Source organism: Mustela nivalis (assembly GCF_964662115.1).
Source record: "Mustela nivalis genome assembly, chromosome: 15".
In the NCBI taxonomy this organism is placed as follows: Eukaryota; Metazoa; Chordata; class Mammalia; order Carnivora; family Mustelidae; genus Mustela; species Mustela nivalis.
In genome coordinates this window covers 8,653,608-8,669,464 of record NC_139034.1, presented here as the reverse complement: position 1 = coordinate 8,669,464, position 15,857 = coordinate 8,653,608, and the positions used below count along the sequence as shown (strand labels likewise).

Below are 15,857 nucleotides of genomic sequence, written 5' to 3'. Positions count from 1 at the left end.
CATGAATAATTTTCTATTAAAATTACTTTTCAGGTTGTGCTCTTTCATTACTTTGAGTTCCTCTTCTAGCATAAGACCACCAGTAATCTTGAATAATCATAAGTGGCTGTAGGTATGCTGCATTTAAACTAATACTAACTAGGTCCCAGTTATGTGCCAGGCACAGGACAGACACTGGCTATAGAGCAGTGAGCATGATAGACATGAATCTCACTGTACATTATGATAATTACTGTGTGAATTATAATATTTTCACAAATTATGACTTATTATTAGAAGATTGTTATAAACGTACCCTATTGCATTATTATGCTATTTTCCATAACCTTCACTTGGACATGGTTAATTTACTGCAAAAATGATTGTATTTCAAAACTAAAAATGAATTGCTTTTAAGTTTACTTAGCAATTTGGAACTATGCAGTTTAGTCACTATGATCAAGAATTGACCGTAGAGTTAAGTCCCATGTAACTATTTATTTGTTTTATGTTAAGACAGCTGTATTTGAAAAGTAATAATTAGGGGTGTCTGGGTGGCTCAGTGGGTTAAGCCGCTGCCTTCGGCTCAGGTCATGATCTCAGGGTCCTGGGATCGAGTCCCACATCGGGCTCTCTGCTCAGCAGGGGTCCTGCTTCCCTTCCTCTCTCTCTGCCCGCCTCTATGCCTAATTGTGATTTCTCTCTGTCAAATACATAAATAAAATCTTTTAAAAAAGTAATAATTACCATTTCTTGAGCAACTCTATGTCAGTGTAGCTAACTACGCAATATTACTTCCTAGAATTTATAATTTCACAAGTAATGCTAATTTATACACAATTGTCCTAATTTCTTAAATAACCCTGCCAGTTGGGTACATTATCAGCATTTGCAGATGAGAAGGAAATAGGCTTGGAGAGTTGAAGTAATCTTCCCTCATGAGGGGGTAGAGTGAAGATTTAAACTAGGGTTTGTCATCATTTTCTTTTCGTTACTTCTCTAGTTTTAAACTAATTGTTAAAATGTATTAATACTCAGAAGTGAATCCTAATGATAATTCTAAGTGCTTTTTTTCTTCTAAATGCTTTTCTTGACATTTTTGTATTGTTTATGTTTTTTTTTAATTGTTACCGCTTATGAACCAGAGGTTTATCAGATAAATATTTTAGCTGAGTACTGACTAAATGGCTTTATAGTGATAAAGTTCAGGAACAGATATAATACCATCCTGTTTTGGTCACATTTAGTTTACTTACTGTATAGCATCACTAAAGATGTCCAGTCTGAATTTGTATTTCTGAAAGACTGTTTCCAAGCTCTACCTATCATTTTGAGTTCTAATTTCACCATAATGAGGTAGTCTTGCCAAGAAACAATGGTAAATACGCAGAGACAGTTCTTTATGCAGTCTTTCTCCTTTCCCTGCCAGGCTCCAGGGCTTTGGCTGACATCATCTGTTGCTGTCCAGTGAAGTGCTGTTTGTGAATGGAACTTTACAGAACAGTAAAAAAGAATCTTTTCCTAAACTATATATGGAAGACTGCTCTCTAGAGTTTGTTAAGGAATGGAATATCCCATGAAAATCTGACCCCATTAGGGCTCAAGTTGAATTATTCCAAAAGTAACACCTAGTTTGTTCTTAGCTTGCTACCCATTTTTGTCATTAGAATGTGCAATCATAGGTGTTATGTACACAAATATGTGGAATCAGTTACAAAGAGGAAAAGAGATGCAAACTAAGAATGACTAAGAGTAAGAGCCAGTAGATTGTGGGGGGCAGCACCTGACTGCTTTTCCTCACATGAAGTGCTATTTTGACTCACTAATATTATCCCATTATATAGGTGAGAAAACGAAAATTTGCAGAAATTAAATCACTTGTCCTGACTCAAACAGCTCATTTTAATAAGGATGAGGTGGAGCTGGGAACTTGAATCCAGGTCTTTGTTTTTTGTGTGTTTTAAAGATTTCATTCATTTATTTGACAGACAGAGGTCACAGAGAAGCAGGCAGAGAGAGAGGAGGAAGTAGCCTCCCTGCTGAGCACAGACCCCTATGCGGGGCTCGATCCCAGGACCCAGGGATCATGACCTGAGCTGAAGGCAGAGGCTTTAACCCACTGAGCCACCCAGGCGCCCAGAATCCAGGTCTTTGTGATACCAGTCCTGTTCTCTTAACGGTGACACTCCTCTGCCTCACAGAGTAATGGTCTAATCAAGAGATTTGAGGGGTGCCTGGGTGGCTCAGTTAAGTGTCTGCCTTCAGGTCAGGTCATGATCCCAGGATACTGGGGTCGAGCCCCAGATGGAGCTACCTGCTTAGTGGGGAGTCTGCTTCTCCTTCTCCCTGCCCCCACTTGTGCACCTGCATATGCTCCCTCTCCCTCTCTCAAGTAAATAAATAAAATCTTTTTAAAGTAATTAAATAAATAGATTTGAATAGTAAGATAGATCAGTATGAGTAGGACTGGGAGGATCGTAGGGAATGGGGGAGAGGAACTTAGGTGATAGGATTTGGTCTAGTAAATAGCCTGTTCTGAGGGTACAGGGTTAGGGAAAAGGTGTGGTCCAAAAGAATAAATTTGGGAGTTGTCATTGTTTAGGCAATCATTGATGTTTTCTTTTATGCATGAGTTTATGCAAGGAGTACTTGTAAAGGCTTGAAAGTTAAAACCCTAGGAATACTTCCAAAGGGTGGAGCAGAAGAAGAGGATTCAGAGGAAGAGTGTTAGGGATCTAATGGGAAGAGGTGAATCACAAGAAGGGAAGTCTTCCCTGTTCTGATTTCCTTCTTTGCTGCCCCTTCTTCTGCTTTCTCCTTTCCTTAGGGCCTGGTACTATTCTGTGGATGGGGAAATGGTGGTTTGCAGACAAAAGTCCCTGCCATTCCAAAACTTATTTTCTTGCTGGGGGAGACATAACAGTAAGCAAAGTTAATAAGGCAAATATATAATGTGGTAGATGGTATTGAATGCTATAGAGAGTGCCAGGGTGAGGTGGGGGAGGACAGTTGTAAACAGGGTAGTTAGGGAAGTCCTTACAGAGATAGTGACATGAGTACAGACTGAAGTGATGAGGGAACAAGCCATCTTCCCAGGGGCAAGGAGTGGGGAGGAGAGGCTGGGAGAAGCCCGTGTTGGACATGCCTAGCACGAAGACTGGTATGGCTAGATCAGAGTGAGGGAAGGGGAGAGCACAGTAGGAAATTAAAGTTGGGGACAGGGGTAAGCCTTGAAAGCTAATGTGAAATCTTTGCTTTTACTGAGTGAGACAGGAAGCTATTCATGGAAAGTCACCTGTGTCCAGTGTTGCAGAAAAACAAAATGAGATAGGACAGTCTCTGCACTGGCTCCTTGCTCTCCTTCTGAAGGCCCCAGGGCATGGCTGGGGGATGGGGGAAGTGAGGCCCGTGCAGGGAGGGAGGGATGCCAGAGGAAGGGCGAGTCTGGATCCCCAGAAGCAAGGTGACAGGACAGGGTGAGCTTTGTGGGAAACTGGGGCTTCCCCAGTAGAACATCGAGCCTTACAGGGGGATGCTGTTTCCCCTTCTGGGGGCTGTCCTGATGGGTTAGTCACATGGGTTGCATCGGTCCCACAGCTGAGCAGGCCCAGATACTCTGTGGGAACACAGGACTCACAGTGTCCCTAGGGGATGCCCTTCCCCCAGTTTCTTCCCCATTAGCTGTGCCTGGAACTGTGACGTTTCTGGGTGACAGCGGGGCCTTCCCCGGACTCACACTGCTGTAAAGCATGAGGCCCGCCCGTCTCCAGACACAGAGCATCCCTGTAAACAGCCGAGGAGATGCTGATGTGTGGACAAGCCGCGGCCCTGGGACCCGACACCCTCCTTCCTCAGGGGAGCAGAGAGGTGTTATCGGACTCATCAAAGGGGGCCTCTCAGCAAGAGCTCACCCTGTTATTATTTTATGAGATTGTTATCTCTGGTAACCACAGTATTAATAAAAATTGAGGGTAATAAAAGAAATCACAGAGGTAACTAATGCTATCAACTATGTAATAAAAGGGAGGAAGCAGGCTTCATTTATAATGACAAATTCTCTTTGTGTCCCAAAGCGCAGAAAGAAGGCTGGGAGGAAGGGGCCACTAGGCAGCTCTAGAAGAAAAGCCCACACCTTGCTTCCAGGTAACCACCTCTCAGTGGTATGCTCTGGCCTGGGAGAGCTAGAGGGCTCCCCTCCAGGAGAACATGGGGTGGAAGCAGGGGTTTTCTGGTCTCGTCTGTGCTTACTTAAGCCCTTCACCCTCTCCACCTGGAGGAAGACACTTCTGAGCCTCCCACTCCCACCCTCGCTGGGTTCACGGAACCCGGCCAGGCATTGGGATTGCCTGGTCCACGTGGTGCTCCAGCCCTGCGGGGGGCTAGGACCCGGAGTCCTGCAGTTGGCCTCCCCATGCTCGGCCCTAGTCACCCTTTCTACTCTCTGCCCATAGCAGGCGGCACGGCACCCACCCCTCCAAAGGGACAAGGCCACCTGGGAGGCAGTGTCCCAGCATCCTCCAATGCCCTGAAGCCTACCACGGAGGTGCTCCTTAACTTCTCCAGATAGCTCCTTTTCACCCCACTTTTCACCAGATCTACACAGTGGGTCCCCAGAAGAACGGCAGCAGTAGGTGACATGGGGCATGAGCAGCAGGAATAGGAGGGTAGGCCCAGGACAACCTTGTCCAACCCAGCCCCTACCCCTGTCCTTCCCTCATGCAGCAAGCATGGGTACTGACCCTCACCCTGACCTGGTCTCCCAGTGACATATATGTGGTACTGAGGTGTGCTTTGAGCTCACGTGACCCACTGGGATGTCCCTATATTGGAGAAAGGGCCTGTGCCTCCCACAGCCATAGAAAAGGAGGTGAAACCCAGCCCCAGTCTGGGGGAATGAACCTTAAGGATAACCTGGTCACCTCAGATGAGAGAAAACGTGGGCTCGTGCAGACCCAGCTCTGAGCACTGTGGAGGGGGTGGGGGAAGGCTTTGGGGGGTGCACCACTCAATGCAGCTGATGGGGAGTACTTGGAATTGGCAGCATCAAGCTGTTGCCCCTCCCTGTGTGTACTTCCCAGGTGATTCTGTGGGGCCAAGGTTGAGAAACAGCATCGGAAAAGGTGGAAAGGATTTGACAGTTGCATTTGACTCAGCGGAGACTCCACCAAGGAATAATCGTGTGCATTGTGAACCCTCACTCCTGTGCGCAACAATGGAGTGGATGCCGACGCTGGGGCCAGAGGTATCAATAGGGCCAAGAAATCAGGGTGCACAGGCATTTGAGAGAAACTTGACCTTCATGGAATTTAACAATTTGCTAACAGCTGTGACCAAAGACCCCCTGGTTTATTTGACAATGGCGCCTGCTTTTATTTATCATGAAGAGAGTGGAGGGGGGGAATAAAAACCCTAAAGAAAAAAAAAATCCCAAAGAAAACCAGTTGCACCTGTTTCTATAAATGATAACTGTCCTAGTTTTCTTACAGCTGAGATTCACTTGGTGTCCCTCTTTCAAAGTCATTCCTGCTGTAAATTCAGAATGTTTACACACAAAAGCAAACTGGATGAGCCTGTTTTGAAGATTTTCTTCGTGGAGGGGATTGCTCCCATTTGTTGTTGTTGTTCTTCTTCTTGATTTTTAACTTTAGGTGTATGTGAACCCCTGGTTCTGTCATTGGGGTCTCCCATTAGTACCTGAAGCAGAAAGCATTTCTGCCACCCAGGAGCTATCTTCGTTTGCATTAGCCATTCTTTGCTTACTGTGGTAGAAATACAGAATCCAACATGGGCCATTTTATCAGTTTGTAAGTGTGTGGTTCAGGAGCAGCGTGAGTACTCACTTTGTTGGGAGGCTGTCCCTCCCCGCCCACTTCCAGAACCCCTTCGTCTTCCCGAATAGAAACCTTGCACCCATGAAACCACAGCTCCCTATTATTTCCTTGTCCCCTCCCTGGCCCCTGGCGGCCAATTTTACTCTTTGTCTCTCGGAATGTGTCTGCTCAGGGTTCCTCTTGTGAGTGGAACCATGCAGTATTAGTCCTTTGGGGTCTGGCTTATTTATATGTCCCCAAGGCTCATCATGTTGTAACGTGTCAGATTTCCCACCCCCCGCCTTTTTTTGTTTTAGGAGCTCGTTTTCGTTTTTATTTTTAACTATGGTAAGATACACATAAGTTTTACCATCTGAACCTTCTTTGAGTGTGCAGTTCACTAGTGTGAAGTATATTCCTTTTGTGCAGGGCATCTCTGAACTCTCCCATCTTGCAAAGCTGAAACTCTCCATCCTGATTCAGCCACAGCTCCTGCTCCCTGCTCCCGCCTGCCCCTGGCGGCCACCATTAGAATTGCTGTCTTCGGGAATCGACAGCTTTGGTTACCCCATGTAAGAGGAACCATATGCTCTTTGTCTTTCTAGGACTTGCGTATTTCACTTAGCATCATGTCCTCCAGGTTCATTCATTGTCGTAGCAGGGTCGTAACTTCCTTTCTCTTTCGGGCTGAGTAATGTTCTATTGCATGCATATGCCATGTTTGGTTGATCTGCTCACATGTCAGTGGACACCTGGGTTGCTTCCCCACTTTGACTCTTGTGAATAATGCTGTTTATTTGGTTGCACAAAGAGATTACTAATTTCTGAGTGAATTGCCTGAGGCCTGGAGCCACGGCCCACCGCTGAGGACACCAGAGTGGTATAAGATGGACACCTGTTGTTGGAAATATCCGATGACATCCTGAGGGATGGTGTTCTGAAGATTTTCTCTCCTGGTGTAAACAGAGGACGGTATGAAACTTCAAGCTCCTTCAGAAAGTCGCCTGCAACCGGAACGGAGCTCTCATGCAGCCTTATGAGATCGGTTGCTTAGGAACCGTTGGCTAATCCCTCATTGATTTAACCAATAAATGAGGGATGAGGCGGCAGCAGCACCTGGAATTTTAGTGTTAGCTCATCAAACCCCGAGGCCCTATATTTTTTAGTAAGTCGCTCAGGTTGTGGCTGCGAAGCTGTGTTAAGACAGAAATCTATTTTCTAAGAAGCCTTCAAACCAAGTCCAGGCCACTTGTCTTTGTGCCAGAATATTCTCTGTGCACAAAGGAGATTGCAACTACTGGATTCTCAAGTGAAAACTAGTTTGGTGGTTAGACCTGAGGTACTTAAGAATGATAAGACTGGGGGAGGACAAGGGGAAAATTCCGACATCAGACCAATAACATGAACAAAGGAAGGCATAAGCAGAAGGGAAAAAGAAGATGTAGCAACTGATTTTTATGGGACAAGACGAAACAATTGGGAATACAAGTTCATGACGCATTCTCTACAATCCCAAAGTCCAAAAACTGAGGGTGTTTTTTTTCTTTCTTTCTTCCTCTCATTTGGTGGAAAATCTGACCTAAAATGGTCTGAGGCAAATTAAGATCTTTCTTCATTCTTCATAGGGTGACTGTTCAGAGTCTTTGCCATAGAACTGTTAATGAGTTTAATTATGAGGTACTATCCTAGCCCCTGGGGCTGTGACATAAAATATGATATTTGCACTATATTACCTTCTCCCAAACTGAACATTTCTGAAACCTGAAACACATTCGGCCTTGAAGGTTTTGAGTGAGAGGCCGTGGATCTGTTCAGCATACCCAAGAGGCAGAGAAAAACATGGCTACCGAAAAGGAGGACCTCAGATTGCTTTCAGCATGTTATTTTATCTGCATGGTTCTCTCCTTGGGAAATGAAACAACCTAGTGATAATTAGATGCACTCCTTTGCTTGTTTTCTGGATGAAAAGGGTTCAGAGGCGTGTTATTTTCCTGTGGCACGGAGAACCAAGCCGAAGTGTGGAACAAAGGGAATGACAAAGGAAATGGAGCTGAGCCCCGGGGGCCGTCAGTTTGTGGCCCCGCAGGGACAAATTGGGGCCCCCTCTGCCCCGCTGCACAGGTGCAGTTTGCAGCATAGGGCGCAGGCCTGGGTGTGAGCGTGCACACATGTACATGGAGCTGACGGCTGGAGGCCAGGTGAGTCCTTCCGGTCTGGATGAAAACAAAGTAGAGGGTAAGGAGGTGGAGGGTGGGAGAGAGAAGGGAAGACCAATGACTTTCTGACTTCCAGTGAGACAAAAAAAACGACGAAGCCCAACATAGCAAAAGATAAGTGCCGAGTACACACGCACCTGCTGATTGCTGTTTATGACCCCCGGCAAACACCTGAAGCCAACTTAGAGCATCGCCCAACAGAGGCTCCACACACACAGTCATCGGGCTTCAGCACAGTTCTCTACTGTCTACATCAATTTCAGATGACAAACCAGTGCATCGCTTGTTGCAGGACCCATGCTCAAGTTTCTAGCTGAGGGAAAGGAATGCCGAGAGCTCTTGGTTCTAAAGAAAAGTTCTAGACTCGTCGATGCAGTTAAAATAGGACCAGGTCGATCCAACAACTGCCAACCGCAGGCTTGATGAGGAGGCTGGAGTTTCCCTGAGAAGAAGTCTTCGGAAGGAACTCCTGGACACAGAGTACGGTGGGGGCTCTGCTCCACGACAGAGCCGAGTGGAGAGAGCGCTTCCTCTGCCTGCCTTCCCTGCTACCTCAGGCCACAGGGAGGTTGAGGGAGCCTCCACAGAAGGCTTCACAGAGACTGAGGTTAGCTCTCAGCAGCTCACTTTGTTGCCAAATGCTCATTGAGCTGGGGAGACAACACTCAGGCCTGGCCCATGCTGCTACCAGAGCAGACAGTTCTGGAGAGAGTGTGTCGGGTGTCCCTGGACATGTGGGGTACACCTGAGCAGGGAGACTGTAACCAGCCAAGAGAGGGGAGAGAAGGCACCCATGGGAGCTGGCCACCCAGGACAGATGGCAGGGCAAGGAACGTCCCCACAGAGGGAAATGGGGCCCATGTCATCCTAAAGAATCCTGCCCAGGAGAGGTTTTTAGCCAAGGGGCTGTAGGTGTTATCAGAAATGCAAGATTAGGGGCAGCTGGGTGGCTCAGTGGGTTAAAGCCTCTGCCTTCAGCTCAGGTCATGATCCCAGTGTTCTGGAATCGAGCCCCGCATCGGGCTTTCTGCTCAGCAGGGAGCCTGCTTCCCCCTCTCTCTTTGCCTGCCTTTCTGCCTACTTGTGATCTCTGTCAAATAAATACACAAAATCTTTAAGAAAAACAAAGAAGAAGAAGAAGTGCAGAACTAGAAGATTGGTCAAAACAGACCAGCCCTGGAGTATAGCTCACGAAAGGGAAAGCAAGGATTTAAAAGTCTTTTAAAACAGAAGGCCCAGGGCACCTGGGTAGCTCAGTCAGTGAAGCGTCTGCCTTTGACTCAGGGTCATGATCTCAGGGTCCTGGGATCGAGCCCCGCATCAGGCTCTCTGCTCAGTGGGGAGCCTGCTTCTCCCTCTCCCTGCGGCATTGCCTACTTGTGTTCTTTCTCTCTGTGTGTCAAATAAATAAATAAGATCTTTTAGAAAATTAAATTAAATAAAACAGAAGGCCTACAGGGAGGGCTCTTTGCCTCTGTCCCTGTGCCCCTGCTCCTTCCCGTACCAAACATGGAGGCAGAGGGTGGGGGGAGGGGCCGAAGTGAAAAACCAGACCCGGATTCCTCTTCTTTCCTCACCTTCTGGTTCCCTGGGCTGCAGGCTGGGCCCAAACAGTAAGGGAGCAGAGGTTGCTGGTCGTGCCGGCTGAAATCTGTCTGGTTTAATGGTCTTTCCTGGCTGGGACACAGTGTGCTAGATCAATGATTCACTTTTTTTCCTCAATCCTGAAAAATTCTCTCTCTCCTCTCCGGCTGTAATTCTGATGCGGTGTCTCACCCCTCTCTCTTATCACCTCTTTAATATCTTCGACATCCTTTCGTTCCAGGTAATCAGGTACAAACCTTCATTTATGGTTCTTCCTCCAACTGTCTAATCCCCTATTTGACCCTTCCGTTATGTTTTTATTGGAACTCTTATGGTATTGTTCTCATTTATAGAATTTTGATTTTTAAAATTTCACCTTACTCTTCCTAATCATGTCTTGCTGATAATCTTCATGGCTGAATTTTTTTATTTCTTATATCACCGATCCGTAGCAAGTCTGTCTTCTCTGACAACTCCAATGGCCACTGCCCCTGGCTGTCTGTATCTGCTGTCCCTTGTTTCCACTCACTCTGACTCACAGTGCCTTGCTCTCTTGGATTTGGTTACCTCGGACCATGAGGCCACTGCTTGATCAATCTGTGTGGATATTGTGGGCTTACAACCCGGACGGGGAGTGCGGACTCTCTCCTGCAGAGAGCACTTGCTTTGTCTTCTGCCAGAAGACAGGGAGCATCACTCATTGTTTTCAGCTCTTATGGGGAGGACAGGCTCATTGCGGGAGAGGGGTGCGGGGGGGTGGTCTCTTTCCTGACCTCTGTCTGGCTCCATTTCTCCATAACATTGCTATTACCAGCAATTCCCTACAGACGAGCCGTACCCCCAACCTCCCCACCCCCCCGCCCCTGCCGCAGAATCCCCTACCCAGCTAGTTGTTGCTCTGTGAGCCCAGCAGTGTGTCCACTGCTGTGTCTTTTCCAGGCTTTGTCGTCTGGTAGGGGGATGGTTCCTTGTAGCTCCTAGGCTCTAGTCCCCACGTTTATAATGATAAAGAAGTATTTTAAACATATGGATACATCTTAGCACAAATTCCTCCAGACAAAACCATGGTACTCTTGTCTTTGCTATTGATGGTCACTGCTATTTCGTGTGACTGGGGGCAAGTGGCTTGTCTTTGAAGCCAGAGGTTTCTCATCTGTAAGTGGGGATGTAGATACCCACTCGCTAGAGTAATAAAATGGCTAGAGTAAAGCGGTTGGCTCGATGTCTGGTGCCCATTTCCCTACAGATGGAACCCCGTTTCTGGTCATACATTTGCCACTGTTGGCGAAGATATAAGGTTTAAAAATCTGTGAGGACTTTAAAAAAAATACAAATTACAATTAATCTCATCTAGCAGATTTGTGCAGCAAAGAATTGTATTTCTCAAGAAAAGTATTCACACTGGCCGGTGGAAAATGAACCACGGGCGTGGAAGCATGACTTGCTTAAAAACTATGCAAAGTCTAAAAAAACAAACAAACAACAAGACACAAAAAACCCCATAAAACCAAACCTATGAAAAGTCTAGCGTGATGTAGCAGGAAGCAGGGCTGAGGGAAGTAGGGTGTGAGTCTCAAGACAGGGCTGGGCGTGAATGTCACCAGAGAAGTTTCAGGATTGTTACCCCCGGCTGCACATTCCTTAGTCTCTGTCACGTGTGCTGTGCTGTCCACCCCCACCCCAGCCAGGCCCCCCACCTCAGTGTTGCCAGCATGGGTGCCAGCAGGTTGGGTCAGGAACCAGGAACCAAATCAGACCCCAGGGGGGCTCTTAGGATAAGCATGGCCCTGGGTAGCTTTGGGGTCACGTGGACATGAAGAACGAGGAATGTCGAGATAGCCCAGGTCCCCAGTCCCGCCTTCCCAGGGTCAGCAGTATGGGGAAGAGATCCCAGAGCATCTGGTTTCCAGGCCGGTGTTCTCTGCCCTGCTTATGTGTCCCGTGGTGGTGGGGTCAACTCTGACCACCAAGGTGCGGAGCTCTGCAGGTGCAGCTCCCACTAGGAGCAAAGCCGCAGGATGGGCACACAGGCTCACTGGTTCTCTGTGCCAGCCCGCACCCCCTGCCTTGCTCTGCCAGCCCTGTGACCTTGGCCTCACTATGTGTGGAGTCCTGGGAAATGGTGCCATGACCTGGAAAGGGCTTGCTGTGCCTTATAACACTCAGTAAAACTGCTGCTGGGAAAAATCTCCCATTGCCCCAGAGGATTTCAAAGCCTTCAGGGCAACATCAAGGTGTTTTATTCTGACCCGAAGCCCATTTAATTAATTCCTTGGGGAAGCTAAGTATCCCGTTGAGTGCAGGGAACACATAGAAAACCTGGGCTGAAGTGGCCAGCTGCCAAGGAGGTTGGAGCTGTGAGTCAGCCTGGGGGCTCTTGGGTTGACAGTGATTAGGGTCCCATGGTGCAATTTACATATTCCCACAACTGGCCCAAGTCCCTGTCAGAGAGTTAGATGATAGGACTCAGAAACCCCAAAACTGATGAATTCTCTCTGTTGTCCAAGCACATCCACATCAAGTATGAATAACTCAGTTCCAGAATGAAGGTCTGAGTATTGACAATAAATGTGAGACCAAAACCATCATATGGATTTTAAGTATCGCCAGTGGGGTTTTTTTCCATCAGAAAGAAAATGTGTGAGCATATCTGGAAATACAACTTTCTTGCATTAGGACAGATGCGCGGGAAACTTCAGCTCTTAACAGAGGGTCAGCGCTCTGGCTTTCCCAAATTTGCATATGTAGAGGCCAGAAAAGTAGAAAGTTTGGGAATTAAAAATGCAAGAGTCAGCCACTTAAAAGCATTTCTCTAAACAGCTGGATTTTCGCTGATTTGGGGTATATTAGGACGGTACGGCTTTTCATTTACTGTTGGTTGCCTAAAACATGAAGTCTTCTTTTTCTTATGAAGCCTCTTTAAACTAATTTTCTGAGGATGATTCTAAAAGCCTTGTTCCCAAATGTTGAGGGAAAAGCACCCACCAAGGTGGTTATTCTGTAGAAAACAGGTTCCTTAGGTACATACCATGGCACGTTCAATTCGATTCATTAAGTAGAAAGGAGAGGATGTTGGACATGAAGGACACCACGTAGAGGGTCCCTGTCCTCCAGAAGCTCATTACGTGGTGGAGGGGCCAAGCATAAAGCAAACGAGCAAACAAGGATTGCAAGTGAGAAGTGCAATGAAGGAAGTGCAGAGTGCTGGGTGGCTCAGTCGGTTAGGCAACTGCCTTCAGCTCAGGTCATGATCCCAGGATCCTGAGATAGAGCCCTGCATTGGGCTCCCTGCTCAGTGGGGAGCCTGCTTCACTCTCTGCCTTCCTCTGCCTTTGCTTGTGCTTGCTTTCTCTCAAATAAATGGAATCCAAAAAAAAAAAAAAAAAGAATAGAAGCTTGATAAATCCACAGCCCTACTTTTTGTTATCTGCTCTCCCGGTGCAGAGCAATGACATGGGTAGTAGGACAGGCTGTGAGTGGAGGTGAGACAAAAAGTCCTAGTTGAGAAGCTCTGCACGGGAGTTCAGGACCTAAACTGGCTAGCAGAGGCAAGTTCATACTGCAGCAGGTGTGGCCTAGGTCTCCAATGTGTTATGGAGGGGGTGTTTCCTACCCTCCTTGGGCTTCTGTGTTGTCTGTTCACTCCCACACTTTGTGCTGGTGACTGTGCTCCTTTAGGTTGCCGGGACTAAGAAAACCCTTAGGCTGCCCCCAAGTGATATGTTCCCTTATTAGGGTAAAAGACAGGTTAAAGGAAATATCAGGGCCATGCAGTGGCCAGGAGTTGGCAGGTGCTGCTCAGCACCTGACAGGAGCCTGGTGGTCACTCCTCTCAGGTCTGAGGTATATGGGCACCCTAGTAGTTGGCTTCAGGGAACAGGCACTCATGGCTCCCTACCCAGGCCTCATCTCCACCGTGACCCGGCCATGCTGTCATGCCACTAACCAGCTCCACTCCTCCTCACAGCTCTCACGTACTCCCATATCTCTGTGCTCTGTCCCTGCATTGCTCTCTCAGCCCCTCTATATCTTTTAAGATCCTACCTTATAGATCCTACCCCAGCTGGGGTACCCCTCATCCGGTATACAGAATTGGCTTGGGACAGAGTTTTGGGGGTTCAGTCTCACCTCTGAGCAGGAGTCCAGGTCAAGTGCCCAGAGCCCCTGCTCCCGCCAGCAGTGCCTTTCTGTGAACTAGAAGCAGACGCCCTGTCAGGGAAAATGATTATAGAAAAGACTGTCTCTGAGTGGGTGGATTCAAAAAAGGGGTTCTTGCACCCCGGCTGGTGGAATGGCTTTTTGCAGCTGAGTGTGGCCTGGATCACAGTGCCTATTTCCCCCCTGGGCCAGGGGTCCTGACCAAAGCATACCCACATGGTCACACGCAGGAACCCTCAGGTATGCATCCTCTGTCCAACCGGTTCAACTCCCCTGAAGAGTGGTCAGGTGGTGCAAAGGCCTCCAGGCAAAGAACCATGCCGAGAGCTGTGGCAACAGCAGGAACCCGAGTCTTCCCAACCTAGGCTGTGGACTTGGTGACCATGGAAGCGTATCCTCCTCAAGGGAAGGGAGACGGCAGTGGATGGAGCCAAGCAGTACCAGACACAGCGTGACTCACTGATTAATTAGCACCTCGGTTTCTGGTTTTTTGTTTTCTTTTTTTTTTTTTTTTTTTTTTTTCTGCAGTGGGAATGCAGTTTCCATTCCCTAGTAATGGAAAAAGGTACCTTTCCTCTTCCCTTGGACCTTTGGGTTTCAGAGTTGTGGGCTCCTCTGCCCAGGGGCTCTGGGCACTTGACCTGGACAGCTTTTTTTCTGATCTAAGCTGTCACCTTCCCCTAGGAAGTGGGGGTAGGTGGCCCCCCAAATCATCCCTAACCCCAAACGGCACAACTCTTTATATGAACTACCAAGGCTAATAAGAATTACGTAGCCGAGAAGAGCAGGAGGTGGGAGGGGAAAGGGTGAACGTGTTTAGCAGGGGAGACAGGTTTGTACAGTTTGGGTGAGGAGTAGAGCCCTGCCCTGTGCTTCCAGCAGCGCCTGGGGTGCAGGACCTCTGTTGGCGGAGGCCGCGGAGATGCCCGGCACCTTCATCCTGGGAACCATAGCGAGAGTTTGTCTGCATGGCCAAGCTGGGGTTGGGGGCGGGGGCGCTGATCCCACTAGCAGAGCGGTCCACTTCCAAATGGCCTACGCTGGGTAAGACACAAAGCACAGGCCACCGTGAACTGACTGGCAGCTTTGCTATAGAAAAGAGACCGCATGTGGATTTGCAGGTAGGTTGTTCGGGTTTATTTTAAACCGTAGAGAATGCCTTCCTCTGGCAGCGATTGGAAACTTTTATAGCAACTGAAAAGCCAGAAGCCAAAAGAGCTATAATTTACAAGCAATCTATTTTGCTATTTTTCGTGTGTGCGTGTGTACGTGTGTGTGTGTGTGTGTGTTCAAATAGGTTGGAACAAATATTTTCAAGTGTCCGTGCCTCTCTCTTATTATGTTTTTGACTTTTAGACAAGGACAGATTGCTGGCATTTTGGGTCATGCAGATCCAAATTCCTTTTAGAATCAAGTGATAGACACAGCTTAGCCTTCTCTAGATGGAAACAGACTGCAAGGCATGCAAGAATTCTGACATCCCTGCTTAATTTTTTTATGTGTGAATACTAGAGTGACCTCAGAGATGGGTGGCCCTCCATGGCATCACATGGGGACCCATGACAATGAAATAAAATCTGGCTCCACATTGTCACTCACTCTCAATCGGTGAGTGGTCACTTGGAGCCAACTATGGTTTGATTTCTAAAAACAGAAATGGAGCATTTCCTGCCCCTTGGGAGTCACAACACAATTCATACCTGCTATACCTACTTCTCTACCACCAGCTCCTGGGTCCACACAGCGTCGTGTCTTTCCTGAACCACTCCAATAGCTCCCTTGCCAAGCCCGGCTCCATATGCAGTGCCCTCAATACGTTCTCCACACTGTGGCCAGAGGGAACTTTTCAGGTTCAAATGTGATTCTCTCATCAACCCTGTGCTCCAATCTACTGTCCTTTTCCACGGCTTCCCATGCTTCTGGGCATGAAACCCCTAATGCTTAAAGGGGCTTACTGGCCCCTACCTACCTGCTTCATTTTGCTTCACAACCCACCTCATTCTTGGGACTCCATCCATAGCTTTCTTCCTTCCTCTTGAAAACACCACAATTCCTCCCACCTTGAGACATTTGCACATATCATCCCTCCTATCTAATGCACACCCCTCTT

At 47.7% G+C, this 15,857-nt stretch overlaps 2 protein-coding genes across 7 annotated transcripts in view; both read left to right on the top strand.

Moving 5' to 3' along the window:
* MTMR6 (myotubularin related protein 6) overlaps positions 1–15,857 on the top strand; it is an 821,484-nt gene that overhangs the window by 1,810 nt on the left and 803,817 nt on the right. For 2 of the 6 annotated variants that reach the window (XR_014303096.1, XR_014303097.1), the window contains exons 2-3: positions 4,053–4,122; positions 6,219–6,361. The exons of 3 other annotated variants lie outside the window; for them this stretch is intronic. The gene's annotated coding sequence lies outside the window, so the exon portion shown is untranslated. Of the gene's footprint in view, positions 1–4,052; positions 4,123–5,057; positions 5,417–6,218; positions 6,362–15,857 lie in introns of those variants that run through there. One more of the 6 variants, XR_014303098.1, reaches the window with a different exon arrangement.
* LOC309848517 (ral guanine nucleotide dissociation stimulator-like) overlaps positions 1–15,857 on the top strand; it is a 729,203-nt gene that overhangs the window by 11,386 nt on the left and 701,960 nt on the right. The gene's annotated exons all lie outside the window — the stretch shown is intronic.